Genomic DNA, 22,137 nt, shown 5'->3' with positions numbered 1-22,137 from the left:
TCTCTAATTTCTGTTTGATCTGCTTCAGAAATATACAGTATCAGTTAAGTTCCACCTAAAATTTATCTGGCACATACCTGCTAGCAGCTGCAAATCAAGGAACTCTGCCATTGAAAGCAGAATCTGAATCACGCACCGTAGGGTGACAGGCCAGATAGATGTTTTCAACACATTCATGGAAAGTTATCAAATATGGTCCTGTGTGATTTTATTTCACAAACAGTTTTTTATGGAAATGAAATATTATTGGCAAGTTCTGGAAAACTTGCAAAATGAGACATATATCCCAACATCACCCTGATTAACCATATTTGCACCATCTGACAGAATGTCACTGTCAATTCATTTGGGCTTTGGTCCAGAGCAATCTTCAAGCAAGTATTTGTCTCAAAGCATAGCAAAAACCTTCTCCAAGGATTCATATGTTTTAGATGAAGAACTTTCTTTAGTGCCTCATAGAGGTTGGAGATACATTAACGGGTAAGTAAGAGGTAAACCTGAAGCTCATTCTTGCGTAAAGTAGAGGCACAAACCTCTCCTTTTTAGTAATTTTCTTTTTAATAAAAATTAGCTTATGAATGAACTTTTTAGCCTTGTCAAAATCAAATCTATGACATAAAATATTCAGCAAGAGTGGTTCTACTCCCCATCCTTCATGTCCCCCGCCCCCACTGCACACAGTTCCCATTCTCTTCTGGTGGGACCTGTGGGAAAATTCAGTCCTGTGTATCTGTCAAGCCAAGTCTTTATCTGTGTTCAGAACAATGAAGATAGAGAATCTGGAGATCATTTCCCTCAACACTGTCTTGGACATGCTGATATTATCATGATGCTGTAGAGCATCCAATACCTCCTGTGTCATGATTATATCTCTAAAATATGTGGGCATATCTGCACAGTGATTCACCATTAGGTTAAAATCAGCAAAGTCAAATAGAAACTTTTATTGCCCCTTGTTTTAGAATATAACAGAAAATACTTGACATCTGGTCTTTTTTAATGGCATCTGGAGTTGTGTCTAAGGAGATACTGCAAATTCAGTTTCATCAATTTCAGTATGAGCTATTTTAGGAGAACACAAACTTTTCATTTTAGAGCTAGTTAAACTTAAGAGTAAGAAGAAAGACACTCTCTAAAGTTCCTTTGGTTAAAATCAGTGTCTGTACATCATACAGCCTTTGATCTCTGGACAACAAAGAGCAACCTCAGCTAAGAGGCAGGATGAGAAGGAGAAGCTGAGGAAATAAAACATTCATTGAAAGGGACTAGCAGCTGTCGTTCAACCCCAGGGTAGGAAACTTCCTGCTACCTTTTCAGATTGCTTTTTGATTTCCAGCTTGCTTTCTTTTTTCTCTCAGGGAGAAAAAAAATTACCAGCAGCTTCTGACATGTTTCAGATGAGCCATTCCACCATTCTACAGCCTCTACTCAGCATTATCTTCTTCCAGCAATCATTTGGAGCCCCTCTGACTGCTGGTGTGGAAACTGCTCCTGAAGGACACGGCATCGCATGTGTTAGGGTTTGCTGGCAAAGAAACTGTGTTGGTTCAATTGGCTGCTGTGTGCACATGGGCTTCTACTCTCAAATACTTCTCCTGTCTTCAGTGTAAATAGCTGTATGAATTATGTGAACAAAAACTCACAGGATCTGACTCATGAGATCAGATGCAAGGGGCATTTGTAGTTATTTACAGCTCTGCAAGGAACTGAGTCAAAGTTCAGCAATCAGCAGTTAGTTTGGATGTACTATCAAATTCATAAGGCTGCCATTTTTTGGTCACTGGAAGGGACAGAGATATCTATGGTGTTACCACTGATCAGCTGCAGTATAGTCTTGTTGCTTCACAACTGATGGAGTTAGAGGAAGAAAGACCAAGATTGAAGCTCTCTAACTTCTAATCTACATTACATCGGTTTCAGACAGGGATGGGCTTAAGACAGATATGGCCAGTAACCAAGAGTTACTGCAGTTCTGCTGTCAGACAATATCTTATTAAGTTGCTATAACTCAGCTGTCTGTCTGAACCCTAGTACATTAGTTAATGAACATTCAGTAATTTTTTTTAACCATGCTGAGATTTCTATTAAAAGCATGCGATTCAGGTTTTTGAATGCAGCTGCTGGGCTTTGGAAGAAGAGGAGGAAGTTATTTAACTTCTTCTCACGCATAGAGAAAAATCAGGGTATAGAGTTTCTTCTTGTTTTTCTTGATTACTGTCAAATGGCTCCCGTACTTACTTTCCTCAGCTCATTACAGATACTGTTACTGTTTAGCCAGGAAAACAGTGAGTTCCTGGAGCACCTTGACTCTGTGTTCTAGCCTTCAAAGTATTGCTAACCTAACAAGTGCAAAACAAGGGGTTTAGAACTTTCAACATGTGGTGACAGAACTGAATATTTACAATCATATTGGTGCACTGCAAGAACATCAACAGCAATAAGATAAGCTGTATCTCTACTCATTGGGCCAAATTCTGCTGCCTTTCTTCAAGTAGTTTCTCCAATGGAATTAGCTGAATGACTCCAGATTTTTATTCATGGAATGGAAAGCAGAATCTGATTCACCATATGGAATCAATTTGGAAAGAAGTCTGGCTGTGAGTTTTATCTACAGCTTATTGAATTGTTCATTTTTCTTATTTTCTTATTTCTATTCTTCTTGGTTTCATTGCAGGTTGATAAGCAATCTGAATGTCTGCTGAGGACTAAAGTTATTATTAAATATCTGAATGTAAGGGCACCTAGAGAAATAGATGGACTACCCTATTTCTCAACCACCATCCAAGTTTCTTGTTGTTGCTACCACACAGAACTCTGACCCAAATCATCACCAGCCCAAAGTGAAAGCGTGAGAGTATAAATAAGTCAAAAAGAGTATTTATCTCTTGAATAATATATCCAGGACTTGCTGTATGTTTATACAATCACAGCTCTTGCAGAATGGGAGGAATTCTGCTCCTTGGGCTGAATACTCCACAGACCTCAAACGGACTCAGTGGCTCCCAGGCACTGCAGCCCCTGCTTTCAGGAGTTCCACACATCTGGATTTCTTCCACAGCTGCAGTTCTGGGCTCACTACAGACCCCAGGCCCATCACACAAGTTACAATAGACACAACAGGCTGACAAACCCATGTGACTCTCATCTTACCGAGGATGCTTTCAAGCATCCAGAGAGAAATCTTGTGACACTAAATCCCAGCTGGATTGCCACATCAGGAATGTCTTTACTGGGATTCCCTATTTTGACAGCTTTGGAAACAGAGAGCAAAACAAAGAACCATGAATTTCTGGCCAAATCAATGTGCATGAGATTTGTGCTGCCTCTTCCTGTGAAAGGCCTGGGATGGAGCTCATGGCAGGATTTGAGACTTGGGGGGGGGGGGATTTTTTCCAGAGAAAGAGAGAGTATGTATGTCTGGTAAATAATTTTGAACCCATGCACTTAAGATACAATTAAACACTTCTTTAATTCCATCTTAAAAAACACAGGGGTAATATTTTAATTTGAAAGGTGGATCCTAAAACATAATGTTTTTTTGAGGTATAATCATCAGTAATGTAGGGGGGTTTTATGAAATAAAAGGACAGATAAAGTTAGTAAAACAAACTATTGGCCCAAAACTAAATGTTCAATAATGTTATATTTGGAGAGTGTTGTCTTAAGGTTTGATACAACTGTTACCATTCAATGAAAGCAAAATAATCTTCCTTATAAAAATAAACAGGAAACATAACAAATAGCAGTTACAAACAGTTGAATATTTTTTTTATCACTGTAATTTCCTGCAAGATTAAAACCAGAAAAGGTAAGTGAACTCTCTTCAGCACAACACTAGATTTTCATGAAATTGCAAAACTTTCCAGAAATTGCTCGGAAATGGACAAAGCCAGTACTACACAAATATTTAAATGTTGTGAATGAGACACAGCAGAAGTAGGTCTGAATAACTGGCATTGTATGTTATAGAAAAGAAGGAAAGGAAAATTATTTCATTAGTGTCAACTAATTAAAGGAAAAGCCTAAGATCCTCTTCTAAAGATAGAGGCAAGAAGCAACAAATTTATCTGAAAGTAATAGCAGTGTACTTTTAGCATGATTTATGAAAGACACTATACATTAATGCCCAAAGACATTTTGATAAGAAATAATAACCACTGTGATAAATTGATACAGTCTTATGAAATAGTCTGAAGCTGGACAACTGAATAGGTCTCCAAAGAGAAATGAGAAATAGAAAGTCCATTCTAGCTCTACAGATCTGAAACAAACCTGAGCAGTCATGTTCTTGTCTGCTTATTTCGTGAGAAAGATAAGATTACACGGAAAGCAAATACTTAGGAAACCAGGTCACAGATACAGAGTCACCTGGACCACTCTGTGAAAAAGGCATGGCTATAAATCTGAGTTCCAGCAAGGCCAAGTGCAGGACACCCAGCTATGCAAAGTGAATGCTGCCAAGACAGCAGACTGCATCTGGCAAGTTGTAGCTCTGGAAATACTTGGGATCTGGAGGTGTCCCTAATGCTGTGCTACAGCTGAAAGAGTTCATTTATTGCAGGGTTAGATGAGGAAATGTGATACTAATAAACGAGACAAGGAAAGTCACCATTCATTTACTTTGTGAACTGGTGCCCAACTCTGTACTGAGTACAGAGGAACCATGAAGAACGCAGAAAATAGTTGGAAAAAAACAAAGGATTGAAATTTTTGTCTTATACTGAAACACTCGGGAACTCAACAGATTCCTGTGTCAAAGAGAATATAAAAGGGTGACTTGCTTGGCAACACCAGTGTTGTAATTCTTCAGAGCTGAGAAAGATCAAATTATAAGAAGCTTAACTGTCTGAGCACTGGAGCTAGACAAATTCTGTACAGTGACTGATTAGCCACTAGGACAGCTTAATAAGGTTACAGTGAATTCCCATCATAGGCCATTTTAAACTAGAATTTGAATGTTTTCTAAATCAAATGCTTTTTTGGAATGAGAAATAACTTATGAAAGCCCTATGTCTAAGTTATGCTGGAGGTCAGTGTAAATGATGATACTCCCTCCATCTGGTTTTGTAGTCTCCAAGTAGAAGTCTCAGAATAAGCTTACAAACGGAAGGAGCTGGCCTCCTAACATGTCTAGCTAACATTTATTTTAAAAGTGTTTGGTTCTGATTGACAAAATGCATTCTTCAATGTTAGTCTGCAGCAGAGTTATGGTTTTTTTAATCTTACTACTAAATTTTAACAACCAGTCTTTATTAGTTTAGATTGTCTTCAGGAGAAATACTTGTTAGGAAGAAGCTGTTCTCTGAACAGCTGGTAAATTAGACAAATTCCCTTATAAAAGAAATTTAGAACTGAGAGAAAGAGACTTTGTGTAAGATTAGATTAACATAACTATTTACTTCCAAAAGGAAAGACCTAAAGGACAATGCCATAACATGTGTATCAAGTCACTTGTCTCAGCTCCAGAACTAATTACTATTACAAATATTGACTCTGCGCATCCCACCAGCCATCAAACAAGATGTCTCTTACTAAATTTTCTTTGAATCAATCCCAGCCTCAGAACTATATGAGACTGTTCTACTGGTGTTTATATAGACCTCAGGTCAGAGCAAGTGATTAACTCCGGCTGCTTTGACTGCTTCAACAACACAGGATACCTATAAGCTGGACCTCTACATTTACTGAGTTTATTGTTGTCTCCTCAGTGAATTTGCTGTAGGTGAAGATGTACAGAGGCCTTTATTTTTCCAGCTCTCAGATTTTTCAAATTTAACTTTTCTTAGCACAAATGAAAAGGGGAAACAGTGAATAATGGAGTGATGTTTTTCCTTCTAGTAGTTTTTTTCCAGCAGTGTAAGTAAGTCCTTGTTAAAAGTTTTAGAAAAGAAAATGAAGCTTTATTAGAAGACATTTCTGTCAGGTGAGGTAAAACTTCTTTGCCCTCATGCCTAGTTTCTTTTGAAGAAATGAGAAAATTTATTTCTTTGGGGAAAAAACTGGGGAGTTCTCTCCTCTGTTCTCATTTGGTAGCAGTGTCACTACACTTTTTAGCCTCCATTAGTATATTACATTTTTCCATCTATGCTTAACACTAGATAAAAACAAAATTATATTACATACAGACACATAAAAACACAGGCTAAAAATGCAGACTAAGAAATAAAAAATCTCAATCAGCTTTGGCAATATATCAGCTACGAAAAAAAAACCAAACACCAAATCCAAACCCCCCAAATTAAGCATAAAAGTCAAAACATTTAATTAAGGTATTTCTAAAATCACATGCTTTGTCTTTCTTTTTTAAATTATTTTAATTTTTTAAAATTTATTTAAACTGACCTAAATCTTTTAAGTAGAGTAAAAAAAGGGAGTTAAGTAACACTGACAGGACTTCTACCTGTTAAAAATGTGGGAAATTTTCTCCATTTCTTTTTCCTCTTATCGCTTTTTTTTTCATAATGCAACTACGGAATGGAGAAATACATTTTTCATATGCAAGGCTAAAAATCCCCCACTAAACCAGTTTTACTATTTTTTCTAGAATAATTTTAATACAGATTTGAATTCCAGACAGTTGGATGAGATTCATCCAATTCATGCCTTCGTTTGATCGCACAGTTCCTAAAACTGTCAGTGATAATTGTGGTGAAACCTAGGGTGTGCTACATGGTGAAAAACATCAACTCCTTCTGAAAGACTGAGTTTGCCAGTTTAAACTTTGAGCAAAATAATTTGTCAATGTCTAGTCTGTGTGGATCTATTTGCCCTGGTACACATTAGCTGCCATTAGAAATGCTGAGGGTAAAACCAGCACATCAGCATGGAGCATACCTACTATTGCAACTTAAACATTGCTTTTCCTTACGCAAAAAAGAGTGTATATTAGACTACGTAAAACCTTTCATGAATCCCTGTGCTATGATAAGTCAGAAGTGTTCAGAAATGTCAGTCTTCCCTGGAAGTAAATTGTGTAACTATACTTTAGACACAAATACTTACTGTTGCTGAAGCTCAGTTTGTGGAAGGTAAATGCAAACTCTAATTTTGGCTTCATTTACTTTATTTCTTATTTTATAAGTAATTTTGTAAGAAGTCTTCTCTTTCCATGGAGAGTATAAGATCATCTTCATTAACCAATATTTTTAATAAAAGTATGTTTAATGATCAATCAAGTAGAATAAGTGCTGATTATTTTAGTGATAGAAACTCATTAACTGAGCTCATGTGGGCATTTATATTTTGGGTTGACTTCACACTCCATGGAAAAAATATTTCTACTCTTTTGGAAGTCTGATACTAACCAGATTTTTAAAACCTCATTGAAACAAAAATAATACTGTCTGTGCAAGAAGCTTCCTTACTAGTTTTCATGAAGGACCCTACAGGAGGACAAGTCCAGTAATATCTTCTCAGTGGGAAATTGAGACAAGAAGGGAATAAGAAATTTTAAGGGAATAAGAAATTTTGTCCTATATACCAAACCTGGTGATGAACATGTTGGGCGTCTTGCTTTAGACATTAATTGAGCAGAGAAGAAACATAAGAGTCATCAACACAGTCAGAGACACTGTTGGGAAGGTAGTGTATGGCACCTCTTTGAGAGGGCTAGAAATTATTCATTTCCAAGCAGTCAAATGGTGAGCAGAACACAATTTTACACTGTATCTGAGAAACAGCAATAAGACTGAATGATATGCCAGCAAAAGGCAGTTAATTTTCTTTGTATTGGCAATACAGAATTTGAACTTGACTCATCTTTTCATCAAATTAGTAGTGGAGCAGACATCAGACAATGTATCTTGTAGAGCACCTTACATCTGACACCTGAAATTCACTTTGTCCAAATTCAGCACTTTATTTTGGCAAGTGGCTATGTGTTCAGTTTTTAGGTCTTTACTTCTTGGATGATTCAGAGTGCAGTAATTCAGGAAGTAATATTTTAAATCAGCCAGTACAAGAAAGGAGGCTATTTTCTCATATGCTATTGCAACTATCCAAAGATATTCCTTTCATGGTCTAAAAGAAAAGGGAAGAGATAGAAAAAATGTTTGGAGGGAACTGCCAATAAAGGCCATTTATTTTGTATTTCACTTTTCAGTAATATTTTTAGTGTTCAACTATCCCAAATTCTGAAGCAGTTCATTTAATAAGATGTTAATAATTTTAGAAACAATGTTAGAACTAATCTTCTTGCCAAATAGACAGGCCTGTTTTGATATTTTAGTAATGAATAGCACCTTCAGCCTTGACTATTACTTACTCTTGCACTGCTAAGTTGGCATCGTTATAAAGTTTGTACGTCTTTTCTTTCCAGACCAAAACAATGAAAGATTTTATCGAGACACGAAGTACATTCCAGGAATATGGACAATTTCTTTATTGCTGAAAGTGTAGCTTTAAAAATCTATAGATCTTACTTATGGACAAAAAATTCCTTGTACAGCTGTATTGTGTTGTTTCCACATTTGTTTAAACACAGGAGTCTGGCTAAGGAATATACAAACGATTCATAAAAACATGCCTATGTTACACATGTGTGAACCACATGGAAAGTAACGTGGATTTCAAACTCAGGGCATGGGTTTCCCCTTTTATAACTATTCAAAGTAAAAATATTCTAAGTAGGGACATTTTTTCAATAACATTTTTTGAAACCTTAACCTCAGAGGGTATCAAAAATGCCTCTCATGAGATATGGGGCCACACATATTGCAGACAGCTGCTTGGAAAACTTAACACCCACCTGAAAAAGCAAAAGGGATGAAGTTTCCATAGTTCATTCTTTTCAGTAAGCGAGAACCATATCTGGAAGACTGACCAGAGGTATCCTCCATATACCTCCATATCTACTAACTGCACTTTTAATTCCTGATCAAACTGTTAAAAATGGCTTATTCTGTTGACAACATATTATATAAAGTAAACCAGGAGATAAAGTCATAGTTCAAATAGTCACTGGTAGCAATGAGGTTCCCCATTTTCATATGGTGCAGTTGACAAGCTTGAAGGATAGGATGCCACCCAGAGGGACTTGGATAATATTGGTAAGTGGGCCCATGGAAACCTCATGGAGTTCAACAAAGCCAAGTGCAGCAAGGTGCTGCACCTGGGTGAGGGCAACCCCTGGTATCAATACAGGCTGGGGATGAACAGATTGAGGGCAGTTCTGCCAAGAAGGACTTGGGGGTGCTGATGGATGAGAGGCTGGACATGAGCCATGACTTGCAGCCCAGGTGGCCAACCGCATTCCAAGGGATGTGATTCTGCCCTTCTACTCCACTCTTGTGAGACCCCACCTGGAGTACTGCATCCAGTTCTGGGATCCCCAGCACAGGTAGCACATATTTAAGTGCTTATTATTGCCCAAGGAAGTAACATTCATTTGCTGACTAGTAATTTTATCCTCATAAGCCAGGATGCAAGATTGCTTTGTTTATCAGTCACACAAGAATGCAAGGACAACAGCTCCAACAAAGCTGTGCTATGTGCTCAACCAGTAGAGAGGTCCAATGAAGCTCTATTCTGCTTCACATGCATTCTCTGCTGGAGCTTTCCTCAAGCCACTTGACTCTCAGTTTAATGTAAACTGTAAATCATCCCAATTTCTTAACTTGTTTTTGTGTGTTTGTGAGCTGAATTACTCTGGATATTGCTTTGTCTGAGTTTGTTTATTCCACAGTACAATAGCAACAGGAATCTATATATTAGGTGAGGCTCAGATAAGAGTTCTGTGTCAGCTCTTAGATTTGACAAGAAGGTCTTTCATAGGAATGCATCCAATGAACGCTGGAAGGCTGTTCCTTGTGCTGCAATATTTTTTTCAGTGTTTTGTTATAAAGCACTACAGCTAAGAGCAAAGGATCACTATTTTTTCAATCCAGGCTATTTTACAAAATGCTTCTTGGCTTTGCACTCTGCTACTTTTGCTCTTACGAAACTGCTTTACTGCAGTACAAAACTCCCTCTGGAGTAGGTGCAAACTTAAATTCGGACAACATTAACAGTAAATTTGTTTCAATTATTTTGAAGGCAGAAAAAGCAAGCCATCACAGGTTCAGATACGGTGTTAATGAGCACAGCAAAGACCCTATAGTGAAAAAAAGAAAAGGAGGATGGGAAAGAAGGCAACAAAAGCAGAAGGAGAAAGAGCAAGAATAAGTTTTGAGAGACAAGGAAAGAGAAAAGCTCCGCTGTTTTCAGGTAGTGTAAATGAAATGAGTCATTTCATTTTTGTTATAAAGAAAGAAGATGAGGCAAGATTATTTTAAGCATGATTATTTTAATTATTTAAAGCAATGTAGGCTCCAGTCCCAAGTCCATCTTTACAAACTGTTCCATCCCTGTTCATGGAACGGCAGGGATATGGACAGACATAATGTGAGGCTCATCACATAAAAATGAGGATTAAAATAAAATCTAATATTTTCTTACAGGAAACCCACAGCATGGTACAAATGAAGTAAGACAATGGTCTAGCAAATACAAGAGTGACAAATGGTGACCCTGGGGGTTTCTGCTATGGCTACTCTTTTGGGAATGAGAACTGTGGTGACTATGGAAAAAAAAAAAAATAGATTTATCTGGAGACAAACAGGTGTAGCTGCAGAAAACAACCATCCCAAGACACCATCCTAAGGACCTTAAGTCACCTATCACTCTGGGGCCAGTATAGCTGAAGTGGTGGCTTATCCCATGTGCCAGAGTTGCCCCATCCTGCATCAGCAGGCAGGAGACTGAGCATGCTCTGCTCCAGCAGAGACATTGAAAGTGCAAGTGACATACGTAATTGTTGTCATGGAAAGTATATATTCCCATCAGCTCCACTGTCAGATACTCTGAAGCCATGGAAAATGCCATAAAAGATAAGCCATAGACTCCTTTGTTCATTCCACTCGTTTGAATTGTTCTCTGCTCTGCTCTGCTTTGCGAGTTCTTTATCAGCACCATTTGTACAGAGGCATCAGTCTGTTTCTGATAAGTATTGCTGATATCATTACTGCTGAAGGATTGCTAGGGGCATTTATTTCTGAACAATGAACAATGAGCCATTGGCAGCATGTAATCACGGATTTATCCACTTATCTATTAAGATACTTAGTTAAATTTTGGTATCCTGCTGCCTGTTGGTATTTAAATCCCACCTCCATCTGGCCATAAAACCACAAGAGCTTGTAGTGGTAGAGTACTCAGTATCCCACTGCCTCAAACACAGAAGGTTTCAGGACTCAGCTTAACAAGCTGGGAAAACTCTAGTTTACCTTTCAGGCTTGGCACCACTTGCACTGGAGGGCTAAGCAGCAGAAGGAATCCTGGGAGCATTATTCATTTTATAGTATTTAATTTATTTCTTCTAGCACAAAATGCTTATTCAGAGGAACATCAGTGCATACCTGACACCAAAAATAATTTTTTACATACACTTGGATGCTCGAAGAGTGAGCAGAAAGAATTTCCTTGGCCTCAGAGGGGAGAAGAGGAAGTAGATCAAATCCTGTTTGTAAAGGGAGAATTGAAGAGAAAGCATCTCTGTCAAGCTCTTTGTGATAGATGTGATATTATCTCAAATACACCAAAGTCAAAAGCACACTGTGAAATTCATAACAGTCAGATTATCTGCTATCCATCTAAATGTTTTTTGAAAACTGTAGCAGTGATGTCATCAAAGAAAAGCTATTTTTTTCTGTTCTTCACTAACTGGTATAATTTTGAAGAAAACAAAATTGTACTGGAAATTCCCACTGAGCCAAATCTAATTTTTAGGTGACGTGACACTTGGTTTCCTAGAGCTACATTAGAAACATCTGGCAGAAAAAGTTACTTCTTGAACTGTATTTTAAAAAAAATTTCCTCTCCAACCCTCTTAATTAATCTTCAGAGACATTAGCATTAGAAGTAGTTCACTTAATGCATTTCAGAAATAAAAGTTGAAGTATGATCGCTGGGCAATTATTTTGTTGATACTTACACAGTGTCAATAATAGCTCTGTAGCTAAAGCTGTTGTAACAAACCCAGAGTTTAGCTCTTCTTAATTATCCAGGGTAGCACAGTTCACTAAGCATGTCACTTGGCACAGCTCCTTGCAAAGCAGAATTTTCCTGAAAAGTTTGTTTATAAAAGAGGTAGGGAAAAAAAGGGAGGGGCTGCAAGTGAAAGATGCAAAGCTGACAAGCACAATTGCCCATTGACACTCAGGCCCTCTTACCCTGAGCAGCTGCAGTACCTCTAGGTGAAGCCATCCAGTTTAGAGCCAGGAGACTCTGCTTGGCTTAGTGGTAGGACAAAACACTTCCCCAGGGCACGTGGCATGGCCCTGAGCTGGGGAGCTGAAAGGGACAAGTGCAGCTTGAAACTACAACATTTTGCAGGGGCCTTGAGGGTGCCCAAGATGACTTCCTTGTAGCTGCACTGAACTTTAACACCAGACAGTATAAAAATGCCTGATCCATCCTGAAGGCACTGGGCATATTTTTGTTGAGTTCACTGAGTTTTGAGTCCAATCTATTAAACATGATGAAAATTAATCTACTGCTACCTGTGATAGTCAGGTTTAAATAAACACCACACTTTTACTTCTCTCTTATTGCCATTGCTATACTTACCAGCTAAGATGTTCAACGCATGAACAGGTGTAAGAGCAAATGACACCTTTAAACTTTGCCTTTGTTATCAAGAGACCGTCTAGTACAGCCTGTACTAATGTTTTATTAAAAATAAATGTTTTATTAAAAATAAATATGTCAGTGTTGAACAGAGTACTCCAATCTTATTATCCACAGAGCTCTCTGCGTGGGACATGACTCATTTAAATGCACCATCCCTCTGAAAGCTTTTTAATTCAATTTTTTTATGATAAAATTTTCTTTGACTACATTTTTATGATACAACAGAGGTTTATACATGTCATCAGTTTGTCTGAATAGTAAAAAAATATTCAGGAATGACAACAAAAAAATCAGTCATTTTGTAAGAACACTTCTGAATTTCACTTTAATTTTTATGTGGGACATTTTCAAATTTAACCAGCCTCAATTCCTTTACCCAGCTGAATTTTGTATGTGAAATGTTAATGTTGTAAAATTTTAAAAATGTAGTGAGTTTATTTGGTTTGTTATTGATTTATTATTTATGAGCACTAAATGAGTCCTAGTGACAGGGAAATTAATTGAAATGAGAGAGTTTCTACTCAGAATCAAAGATGTGCATCTGGTTTTTACTTTTTAAAAAACTAAGAAGTTTGAAGTACTATGGAGTCAGCAATGAAACTACAGCTATTTCTAATTATTACTGTGTCTGACAGGATGCATATGTTTATGGAATAATCTATGCATAACATGAAAAAGCTCTTTTTACTGTTTTTGAAACAATGTTTACATCAAAGTAAAACATATGTGTGATAAAAGAACAAAGCAGAAATCCCTAGTTGCTAGTCCTATTTGAGGACTATATATAGAATATTTACAACATTTTTTGGTGTGGCAGAACTCTGTGTGTCAGAGTGATTAATTAACAGACATGAAAAATTCAAGGACCGTGAAGGGCTGGGGAAGATACAGCATCACCTAAACTATCAGAATAGGTAGAAAGGAGCATTTGGATTTGTCTGGGGCTTGGTGCAAAGGTTTTTTATTACTCAAAAGGCACCTGGACCCAAAGCATCAACTGGAAGCAATTTTACAAATCAAAGGAGATAAACTATGTGAAAAAATTATGAGTAACTAGTTTACTCAAAGGACTTGTAACAGGATCTGGAGCTTTCATCCGTGCCCTATTAACAGTGGCCAAGACTAAGTCTCATTCAGAAAAAAATGAGTAGATGTTCCCATCACAAAATCACCACTACAGCTGACACCAATTGACTTTCATATTGGTCATGTCAACAAAGAGCCGATGATTACATGACTATGAAATATTGTCTTTCCAGAAAGGCTTTAGGATGGCTGAAGAATGATGTCTAGACTGTGTCTAAACTGGGAACAGACATTGCTTAGGCTCCTGTTTGAGGAACTGTAATTGGCCTGATTCTTTTACTGGACACAGATACTGTAAATCAGGATTGCTGACTTACAGCAGCTTCAGTGATACCCATGGAAATGGTTCAACACAAAATTTGTGGATGTAAGGACTGGGTTGGATCTCTGGGTTTGAAGGAGCTCTTCACCATTTTTCTCAACCTGTAAGTTGCCCACAGCACTACCTGCGGAAGAAAATGCTTGCCCTGCAGTGCATCCATCTTATTAAGAGCTGTTGAGTAACAAGAGTCTGACTAAAACCATTTTATTGGCAAATGGGAAATGCTTTGAAATGATCCTTTCAGTTCCTCAATGGGGTAAGACACACAATGGTATGCCCCCTCTTGCTCTTTGATGCCTGTTTTTTAGACATTCAGATATAAAAATATATCATTTGAGTGATCTAAATTTTCTTTCAATATTTATTTCATGTTTCCCGTACCATCCATTAGTTCCATAAATAGAATAATATTTAGTTAGCTAAAATGACATAGTTTAAGTATGACTACTGTGTCTGGAGATAACGTGAGCAAATGTCAGCATAAAATTTATAGGTACAGAAACATAAATAATTCTTTAATAAATTCTTTCAATCTTAACATAATCAGTGGGAAACTAGATTAGTTGCTGTCTCCCCTGCCAACCATAAAAACACAAGCTCATAGTGGGATTGGTTGATAGATGGAAAACTTCATTTTGGATAAGAGACATTTTTAAGCAAAAAGCTGTTTATTTAGCCAAGGAAGTTTGGCTGTAGTGAGTAGGCATCAGAATTGTTTATTATTGGAACCCAGAAGCACATTAATTATGTGATTTGAGTGACTGGGTAGCATCAGCCCCGCAGGTTTTGCACGTCAAATGCCCTCATCTTGCATGGTGTAAACTGACCCCTGAAGTGCGCGTCTGTGCACCAGAGGTTAAAGGAGGACCCTTCTTCATCCCCACCCAGGGTCTGCCAGGGTGGCTGCACCACAAATTTATGTTTTAGGGAGATCAGAACACTTTGATATACTGCACGGGGCAGCAGCATAGCTTCAATTTCACTTACATGTTGTGATTTCCTATGAAAGATCATCTGTCATTGGGAGTTCTTGTAACACATTTGCAAATAAGGTCAAACAATTTGTTCAGAGGTGAACACGGTAAGTATAAACACATTGTAAATATTTGAGTATGAGTTTAATGGTGTTTGAGAGGCTCACACAAAAAACCTCACAAATAAAATCACTATATTTAAAAACAAATTAGAAACTTGCACATTATTTTAGCCTTTGGTGGACATTCATCATCATTATGGAAACTTCTGTTTATTTGGGTTAGTGTGGGGGAAAAAGGAACATTCAGAAAGGCCCAGTGAGTGCGAACAGGGCGGAAAGGGGGTGCCAGTGGGGCCCTGGGGCTCCAACCAGCCCCTGCAATCACCAGGTGACACCATAGGCCTGTGAGTGCCACCACCACCCGGGGGACCAACTGTGCCCTCCCACTCAAAAATCCATTAGGCTTGGCCAAAAAGTACTTTCACAGGCAAATTATGGCGTACAGGAGCACCAGCTTTGGTGTAGTAGCACTCTTGGAGGGGAATGACTCAGTGACAGGCAGTGGAGGGATGGGTGGGCTCTGTGGGCAGCACATGGTTCTGCTTTGACTCTTGGGGTGGGGAACAAAGGGTGTTTCAGTGTGGAAAAACTCCCTGTGGTTCTGTGCTGCATTTCCTGGAGACACTTCACACTCTGAGGAAGATAAAATTAAGCTGACCACCCCGAAAATTACCTTAGTTCCACTGTGCTTAGGACTGGAATACCCCCACTGTGCCCCAGATGTATTGATCAAAGAACCAATGGGAATTTCTTGAAAATCCATCCTGAGTACTGCCATAACCCCCATAGAGAAGGTTCCTTGCAGAAACATCTATGGCCATATTTCAGCGCACTCCTGCCAAAGCAATTTCTTTCACAAGGGCTTTCAGGTCCCCTTTGTACCGCTGCACTTTGATATGGCTTTTGGAGAGAAAAATTAAGATATTTCCAGAGTATTCCCCCCCCAAATTTACATCCCTGAATAATCTCCAAGACAAGTTAGATTTGAAGAGTATTAAATCTATTCATTTCTGATTCCAAAATGATAAAAAAATGGCATTCAAATAAGTCCAAGAGTCATGATTTTCAGGACTGCCATATTCATACTTCAGCTGTTTGTACAGGGCCCAACCCTGCAAACACTTTTGCACGTAAAGTGAGGAAAGCCATACCTGAGTGTAGACATTTCCAAGCTTCCATTTCCAGCTTCTAAGCTCTTTGAAACAGAGAACTATGTGTATGTGGAACTGTACCTAAAGCATCTGGCATGTCTGGGAGGCACTGTAATAAATCTTCATAATAATTATGTATAAATATGCAAATTTAATTATGCAAAATATGTAAGAATCAATGGATTAAAATCTAAATATATAGGTGGGACTCCTAGCATCAGAAGTGACGTCTCTGTCCAGTGGAATGGTATATGTGCAAAATTCCAGTTCATCAATCTTACTTTTGCTCTTTTTGAGTAAAATTCACCCCAGGGTTTCATTTGGTCTCTCATGAAGCCATACTATAAATCACACTATGTATAGTGCACAAAGATAATTATTTTGCCAAAGTTTAAGCTAAGTATTCCACTGCTGTGCTGTCATTTTTAAGATTTTTTTTTCCCCCTTCTGTGGCATTATAAATTGCAATGCTCAGATACACTTCATACCTGTTACAGAGTACCGTTAAAAAAATGGATTCTAGGTGCCAAAATAGCAGGGAGCGCCAGCAGCTGCTTTGGGACCTCTGTGTTAGCGAGCCTGTGTGTGAATAGCTTGTTTCCTCTGTGGCTGTGGCCGGAGGAGTGAGCTCTGCACAGCTTTTCACAGCTCCTCGGGGAAGGGCAAGCTATTGCGTAGGGACTGACCTTCCTGTCAGCCCATGAGACACCACAAACCAAACCTGGTGGAGAACTGGACTCAGACTGTTTCTCCTCAGCCAAGATCACACCCTTCTGGAGATTGCTTTGTCCCAGCACAGAAGTGTGAGCTGCTGCAGTAATTCTGCCATGAATAAGAGCCTTTCTTTTGAGTCATATACTTTTGTTTCCAGCCTACAGTGTCTTGGCTTACTACTGTGCTGGGGATTATCCCTCCAAAAAGCCAGAGCTCGGAAAATGAGCTATTTTCAGCAGCTATGAAACTAGGTTTCAAAAAGTGTTTCTCTCTTCATATAAATATCTATATATATATGTGTGTGTTTGTATGGCTTGGTTTCAATATAGTGAAACTATGTAAATTATTGTAATAATAAAAATATAATAACATATTTTAGTACCATAATGTCATAGGAAAATGTAATAGCAATAATATTATAATTACTATTATAATTATTACTAGTAGAATAATACACTTACAGTTAAAGCTTCATTTTCCTAGGTGCCAGTCAAACATAATGAATTGGACTCTCTTTTTTCCAAGCAGCAAAAGCCTCAATCTTACAGGAAACTCCATGCAGACAAATCCCAAACGAACACAGTTGGGTCCTTGGCAGCTCGGGAAAATAACCCAGCAATGGCTGCAGCAGGACTGTGATCTGAGTAAGGGCCATAGAAGAATTGATGAGAAAAAAAAGGTAGGAACCGTTACACATGTACAAGGAGATATTTATATCAACAGTCTGAATTCAGTTCTCTCCTATCCTTAAAATCCTATCAAAACTGCTGCAAGCAGCATCAGAGTCATACGGGTACAATTTATGGCAGTATTTGGCACAGACAGTGTGTTTCTCCATTCCACGGGGCTGGGGTTCCTCAAAAGTCTGATCAACTAATTCATAAATGCCTTGTGTAGTTATATTACCGTGTATTAATGTCAGATAATATATAGTTATATACTTCATAAGATCAAATACAAAGTTTATGAAAAAAAATCCTTGGCACTGCAGAAGCTGTGAAACTATGCATACTCAAAAGAGAATACTGTAACACAGTGCAGCTCTGAAATCTTTACTGTTTTTTAAAAATTCCTTCATTTCTTGAAGGTCTCTGGAATTTCTTCCCTACTAGAGCACTCCGTAGCACGTCACGCATCAGAAACTAGGCTGAAATCTTATCCTTTGCTCATCCTTTTAATGCCTTACTTTTGAGTCTCCTGTGGTTGTACTTTTTTCATTAAGCCTTCTAAAAGAGCAGTAGCACAAACAGATCTACCTCTGACTACATCAAATGTTGTATTTCAGCCTTTCTTCATCAGAAACCAGATGCTTCAGGTTCTACAATAAAGCTTGAAATGCTGTGCCCTGGCTTACAGATATTAGTCCTTCCTCCTCCCTGTATGCCTTCTAGTAGCATCCCGAAGCACATGTCAGTCTTGAGACTTTGTTAATACTCATTTCACTTACTATTGGCTACAGAAATCCTTAAAAATACCCATTCTGCAAGAGTACAAAGTTTATGCAGATGTATCAGACTGAGTGGGGCAGTAGGGTTAAACTGTGCCATGTCCACAAAGAAGTTATTTCTTTCCTTTCCCAGATTTGTTTCAAGGATATGTGTACCTGAAGAGGTAGCCCAGAAGAGATGAGTCAGTAGGATGCACAATTTAAAAAGGGGGGGGGAAAGAGAAATTTTTATGGAAAAGCCAAATGGAAATAAGAACAAAAGAGCAATGGAGAAGGACCACAGGGCAAGGGAGAGTGAGGCTGCAGGAAAGATATGAGGAAAACCTGAGGCTGGAAAGAGTATGAAAGCAGAAATAATGGCTACTCTGTGGTAGGTACAGGACAGTCAAACTAAACTTCTGGAGCTACTGCTGCCCCAACTGTTTCCCCTGAAATGAGACCCAGCTTACACAATCCGGTCTGAAAAACTGCAGCAGGGTAGCGGCTGAGTCACAAACTGGTCCTCCTTGCTTCAGGATAACCATAGAATCATAGAATATCCCGAGTTGTAAGGGAACCACAAGGATCATTGAAGTCCAACTCCTGACCCTGGACAGGATAGACCCAAGAATCACACCATGTGCCTGAGAACACTTACCAAATGCTTCTTGAACTCAGACAGGCAGTGACCACTTCCCTGGGGAGCCTGTTCCAGTGCCCAACCACCCTCTGGAGAAAAGCCTTTTTCCTAACAATTCATCACACAAGGGTGGAGTGATTGGTATATCTTCATCCATCCAAATCCAATCTGACACTGTAAGTCTGCCCAAAATCTAGTCTAAAGGCTGTAGTGAGGGACAATAAAAAACATTTTGCCTTTTACACAAGGAGGAAAATCAAATTAGCAAAATTAGATAGCTCATGTGAAAAAAACCTGCTTGCCAGAGTCATATTATTTAAAGTTTTGATTGACCTGAGAGACTTTCTACACTCTCTTTCCTCTGCCTCCCACTCCCTGTACTATAGGAGGATTTTTTTATTATTTTTAGATGTATCATGACAATAAATTTAAAACTTTTGGATCTCTCAACTCACTCTTCTTAGTTGGCGCCTCATTTGAGTAATGGGTCATGAAGTTGACATTCCTCCAGTGATGTATTGCTTGCTAGAGTGGCACTGACCACAGAAGGCAGGTCAAATACTCTTTTAATTTAATCTTTTACAGCTCAAGATGCGAATGCTATAAAAAATGCAAAAGAGAATATCCATGCGATACTCTCACTGGGGAGAGTATCCATGGGGGAGAGAGAGAGAGAGACGGCATCAGGAGCCAGGGAGAGCTATATCTCAGGAAACATGGCTTATTTTGGGGATGAGCCAAAGACAGAATAACTAGTGTGAGGGAAATAACAGAGAGTTTCTGGGGGTTTTTTCACCAGTTGATTACCTTCTGTTTAAAGGTTTGGCTTCAATGTCCTTTTAGGTGGCTTCATCCAGAATACCCTTCACAGCAGAGGAAAATTGTTACTCCTGGAAAATTACAGCTGAGTACATTAAATTTGTTTTTCTGTCTGTGATTTTGATTAAAAATATTTCTTAAAATACATGCTATTTCTGCTAGGCCATTACTCCTGATGGCACAGTCCTGAAGTTTTTTAGATTGCTGCAATTTATTACACTGTTTCTTAAAGTTTAGTGTGTCCTCTTAACTTAACTGAGAGGAATTAGAGTACACGCAACAAGAACATAAAAAGAAAATAGTGAACTGTTTAGCAAACCACTACCACTTTGCATAGGATTATGAGGTTATGTTAACCATTTTAACAGCCAAATTGACATTATTTTTTTAATCTTTGTCCACTGCACTTGATGGAGTAAAGTTTCCCTATTTGTTATACAGTTTGATTAGACATTCCCCACAAACAAAGAACAGAAACTTTTCAAAGTTATGAATCTCTTTTTCCATCAGTGCTTTGCCATTTTATTATTCCCTGGGCTGCACACAAGGTATATCCTTGTTTTTTAGATCCTCCTAGCTTTTCAGTCTTTTTCTATTTTTCACTGAAACACAAAGTTTTGTAAAACCACCATCAGGAAAATCATACACCAAAGCTTGTCTTGAATGAGAAGAGACACATGCTTGTACTTGCTAAGGATACTGATACAGTTTCAGCAATCTGATTTCAGGCAGGAGATTAATAGTTCTGACAACTGTCATAGATGAAGGGCAATAATTCTGCTGAATCCATAATAGTATTTTTTCTTGTTTTTCAGCCCCACATATTGATTAGGCTGATCTATCTCTTCATGAAGAAAACCAAATGTCTATATTTCATCTCTGCTGAAGGCACCCCATAGCATTTTAATGTTGATGAAAAATTCTGACACTCCATTCATCACTGACACTGGAAAATTATGACATATCATGAGAATGTCTCAAGAAAGAAAAATATTTGTATTTGCCTTTTTGTATCTTGACCCTCTGAGGTTATTTGCTTAATATTTTCAATTTATATCCACATCCTGAAAGGTTAGTATGTCTAAGTTTCCACTAAAATTTCCTAGTTTTAATGGAAACTTAGATTCCCACAAACTTCTCCTATCCCAGCACCTAAGGCACAGTAAAAAACAAATATCACAAGGCTTTGTGATAAAATTGAAAAACTTGGCAGCACTTATGCCTCCTGCTGATTAGCTTTTTAATCTATGAGCAATCTGATATAAAACCAATGGAGTAAGTCACCAGTAGATAATATTCACTGTAAAGCTGGCAGAAATATGTCCTGTTTAAAACAAAACAGCCTGAAGAAAGTTCTCAAACTGATAGTCTTGGTTAAAGTATATACACTGTATAAAATGTATGCACATATATGCACACTCATAGATCCATATACACACATATATCTACACTGTTAAAAAACTTGCACCAGGTTAAAAACTAAACAGAGTTACTTGGGTGATGTTTCCACTATGAACTCACCTTATTAAATAAAACACCTAGTTATTATTACTCTGTTAATTTTAAATCAAGTGAACTGCATCTGTATGAAAACAGAGAAATTTGTTTATGGCTTGTCTTTTAAAAGCCAAGCTGCCACAACTGTGTGATCACAAGATGATACACAACATGAATTGACACATATACTGGGTTGGCTAGAGAAAGCATTGCTTGCATCTGACAATTACAAAACCGTGGATTTTTTTGAGGACTTAGATTTGTTTGTTGTATACATCCCCTGATGCACAATAAATATACGTGACAGCCTCTCCTTTAGACAGGACACTTGAAAAACCTCTTTCTGTCTCTCATACTTCATCACCAACTTTGACACTACTTGTAAGAACTTAATTGCCTTCTAAATATCAGCTACCTGGTCAAATTTACTTGAAATCAGCCAGTGTTTTAAAAAAGATTATTTTGGGGAAACACAATGTGACTGCAAAATAAGAAAAAAAGTCATGTATTCAGCTAATAGAAGTAATTCTGGCTTATTTCTGTATTCTATCACAAATCCCCATGAGAAGCACTAGCTGGCATTTGTAAATGGCAGCTGCTGCTTATGAGCTACTGTAATCAATCTTCATGCTACTGCAGTTATCCACATAAGAATAATCAGTGACTTTGAGTCAACAGGCTGAAGCATGTACCATTTATTCCTATCCATCTAGTAGTATAAAAATAAAAGCTCACCAAGGCAGAAAAGAAGGCAGTAGCTTCTTGTTTTATGCCATATTT

Source organism: Pipra filicauda, unplaced genomic scaffold, assembly GCF_003945595.2.
Source record: "Pipra filicauda isolate LSUMZ 115617 unplaced genomic scaffold, ASM394559v2 scaffold51_size4534324_pilon, whole genome shotgun sequence".
NCBI classification, from domain to species: domain Eukaryota; kingdom Metazoa; phylum Chordata; class Aves; order Passeriformes; family Pipridae; genus Pipra; species Pipra filicauda.
The sequence above is the reverse complement of the archived record's forward strand: the minus strand, read 5'-3'. Positions refer to the sequence as shown.